The sequence below is a fragment of the Cebus imitator genome, unplaced genomic scaffold (genome assembly GCF_001604975.1).
Source record: "Cebus imitator isolate Cc_AM_T3 unplaced genomic scaffold, Cebus_imitator-1.0 Scaffold1060, whole genome shotgun sequence".
Taxonomy (NCBI): Eukaryota; Metazoa; Chordata; class Mammalia; order Primates; family Cebidae; genus Cebus; species Cebus imitator.
The window spans coordinates 65,583-69,288 of NW_016108375.1; the positions used below are offsets into that span (position 1 = coordinate 65,583).

General features: G+C 41.8%; 1 pseudogene; it reads right to left on the reverse strand.

The window, feature by feature from the left end:
• Window positions 1-1,086: 1,086 nt before the first annotated feature.
• Window positions 1,087-2,620, reverse strand: LOC108298727 (annotated as a pseudogene).
• Window positions 2,621-3,706: the final 1,086 nt, after the last annotated feature.

The following is a 3,706-nucleotide window of genomic DNA, read 5'->3' on the forward strand; positions in this document are numbered from 1 at the left end:
GCATGGTATCACTTATAGGCGGGTGTTGAACAATTAGAACACATGGACACAGGGAGGGGAGCATCATACACTGCAGTCAGTTGGGGGGGCTAGGGGAGGGACAGCGAGGGGGTGGGGAGGGATAACGAGGGGAGAAATACCAGATATAGGTGTTGGGGGGAGGAAGGTAGCAAACCACCTTGCCATGTACGTGCCTATGCAACAATCCTGCATGATCTGCACATGTACCCCAGAACCTAAAGTACAATAAATAAAAAAGACACACCAAATATGTTTCCTATCTAAATGTGATGGGGAAATCTTTCTTTTTCTCCTCCATTCTCAATGAGGATATGGTTGTAAATTCTTATTATCTGGTATTTTTATCAGAACTTTACAAATTATAAACTTATTTGCAACTGTTTTCAGACTATCCCTTCTATCATAATCATGAAACTGGATAAAATCGGCAGCTATTTTTTTCAGTTTTATTCCTTTATTTTTATTTTCAATTTCCCAAGAATATAATGTATGTAATCTTTCATTTTAAATCTAAAGTCTTCCTAATTTCTTCATATTTTCAACAAAAATAAAGGTAACAATTCAATGCACCTGTCCCTTCAACAAGAAGATATTTTACATATTTTTTAAAAAGATAACAATTTAAAAATACTTGCTATCACAAGAAAATTGTATCTAATAAGCAGAACTAAAGTTTTGGCTAATGCAATAGATTTGGTGGGGGCTGTGTGTGTGTGTGTGTGTATGTGTGTTTGTTTTTGTTTTTTGAGACAAGGTCTTGCTCTGTTGCCCAGCCTAGAGTACAGTGGTGTGAGCACAGCTCACTGCAGCCTTGAACTCCTGAGCTGAAATGATCTTCCTGCCTCAGCCTCCCATGCTGCTGGGACCACAGGCATGCACCACCTCAGCCAGCTAATTTTTAGATTTTTTAATAGAGATGTGGATCTCTCTATGTTGCCCAGGCTGGTCTCAAACTCCTGGGCTCAAGTGATTCTCCTGCCTCAGCCTCCCAAATTACTGGGATTATAGGCATTAGCCTCTGTGCCTGGCTCCTTTTTTTAAAATTATTATTTTTTATTTTTCAGACTAGAGAAAAGCTGTACAGTAAGAGAAAATTCTAGTTATTTTTAAAAACAGGATTGTAAGAGAAATATGTTAATGTAATTGGGTTTTCTCTTTTTTATAATTTTAAATTTTAGATTCAGGGAGTACATGTGCAGTTTTGGTATATGGGTATATTGTGTGACACTGAGGTTTGGCCTTGGCATATACCCCAATCAACAACTGCTGTTTTCCAGGAAATAGTCCTTGAGGAATCCCAAAAGTACTTGGAAAGCTCCCTCTTAATGACCCGCCACCAGCCACAACTGACTCATTCCTGATGGTCCTCTTGATGATCATGATGGCATCATGAGGGGACTGCTCTGTCTCCTCCACAAACTGCTCGGCACCACCACGGAGGATGAAGGTGCATGTTTTGCCCTTGGGGAAGCCAGGAAAAACGTTGTACCTCTCACTTTTAATCTAGGTCTCTTCAAACATGTGGCATCGACCCAGCTGAGACAGCATTGATCTGCTGAGAGAGCATTTGCACTGGTCTGGATTGAGCCTCCATAGGCCCTCATAGTCCTCTTCAGCTTCCCCGCAGGTACTCGGCCAGCAGAGAACATGTTTCTGTCAGAAAAGCACTGGTGGCCATATCCCCAATGGGGAGTTTGGACAAGACAGTGTGGGCTCCAGAATAATGGATCCCCTCTAACTTGTCATAGAGAATGTTCCGCTCAGCATCAACAATCGCCTGATAATCCTCAACTGTGTGGACTCTTATGTCAGCATTATCTTTCTCAGCTTTCAACTCAGGCTCAATATTCAAAAGGGCAATATCAGGATTATGTATTTCTTGGGGGTTGCATTTCAAACCCAGATACAAGAGAAAGTCTTCTTGAATGCAACACCAGCTACCAACTGAGAATCCTCGAGGGCTCCACCCTGTAGCTTCTTGATTCCAATCATTTTAAACTGCAGCAAATCATTGAGCATCATCGCTGCATCCACCACCATCTTAGCAAAGAAAGCTTTCTGCTGTGAGATCAGCTTGGAGCTCAGAGCAGTCCCAGCACACTATTCCAGCAGCTTCCTCTGCTCCATTTTATCTGCCTTCTTCACAGTCACAGCAATCTCTTCAATCTTGTTAACTGCCACCTGGGTGGCTGTGCAGAAACCTCAAATAATGAGCTGAGGGTGTTAACCTTCCTTCACCTACAGTTTCATCTGCTTCAGAAACTCGGCAAGGTCACTGAGGTAGTGCCATCACCAACCTTAGCATCTTGGGATTTGGCAATGTCCACTAAAGTCTTTGCTGCAAGGATGGACAACATCAAGAAGTTTCAGCATTGTGGTCACATCATTAGAAATTGTCACTTTGCCTCTGCCATCCACAATAAGTTTATCCATGCCATGGACACCCAGGGTGGTTCTTACAGCCTTATCAATCACCTGGCAGGCACTGATGTTATTTGCAAGCTGGGGGAAGCCTTGGGAGCTATCAGTCCCCTCTTTCAACAGGGTAACAGGCGTGGGCATCATTTTAGCTAATTCAGCGGCCCACTACTCTCCTCTCTTCTCCATGACTGGTCCGCCCAACAACCCACCCATTTTTTGACTTTTTTATAATCGACATTCTGGCTGGTATGAGATGGTATCTCATTGTGGTTTTGATTTGCATTTCTCTGATAATTAGTGATGCTGAGAATTTTTTCATGTTTGTTGGCCACTTGTATGTCTTCTTTTAAGAAGTGTCTGTTCATGTTCTTTGCTCACTTTTTAATGGGGTTACTTGGTTTTTGCTTGTTGAATTGTTTAAGTTTCTTATAGATTCTGGGTATTAGACCTTTGTCGGCTGCCGAGTTTGCAAATATGTTCTCCCATTCTGTAGGTGTCTGTTTACTCTGTTGATAGTTACTTTTTACCCTGCAGAAGCTCTTTAGTTTAATTAGCTCTCACTTGTCAATTTTTGGTTTTGTCGCAATTGCTTTAGAGGACTTGTTAAAAATTCTTTCCCAAGGCCAATGTCCATAATGGTATTTCTGAAAATTTCTTCTAGGATTCTTATAGTTTGAGGTCTTATATTTAGATCTTCGACCTGGCTAGGTGTGGTGACTCATGCTTATAATCCCAGCACTTTGGGAGGTTGAGGGAGGTGGATCACCTGAGGTCAGGAGTTCGAGACCATCCTGGGCAACATGGTGAAACACCATCTCTACTAAAAATACAAAAATTAGCTGGGCGTGGTGGCAAGCACCTATAGTCCCAGCTAGTTGGGAGGCAGAGGTTGCAGTGAGCTGAGATTGTGGCCACTGCACTTTAGTCTGAGTGACAAGAGCGAGACTCCGTTTCAATATATAAATAAATAAATCTTCAATCCATCTTGAGGTGATTTTTGTGTATGGTAAAAGTTGAGGGTCCAGTTTCATTTTTCTGCATATAGATAGCCAGCTATCCCAGCACCATTTATTGAATAGGGAGTACTTTTTCCCATTGCATATTTGTATCAACTTTGTCAAAGATCAGATGGCTGCAGATATGCAGCTTTATTTCTGGGTTCTGTATTCTGTTCCAGTCATTATCCTAAGCCAATTAATTCAAGAACAGAAAACCAAATACTGCATGTTCTCACTATGTACCAGTACCATGCTGTTTGGGTTAC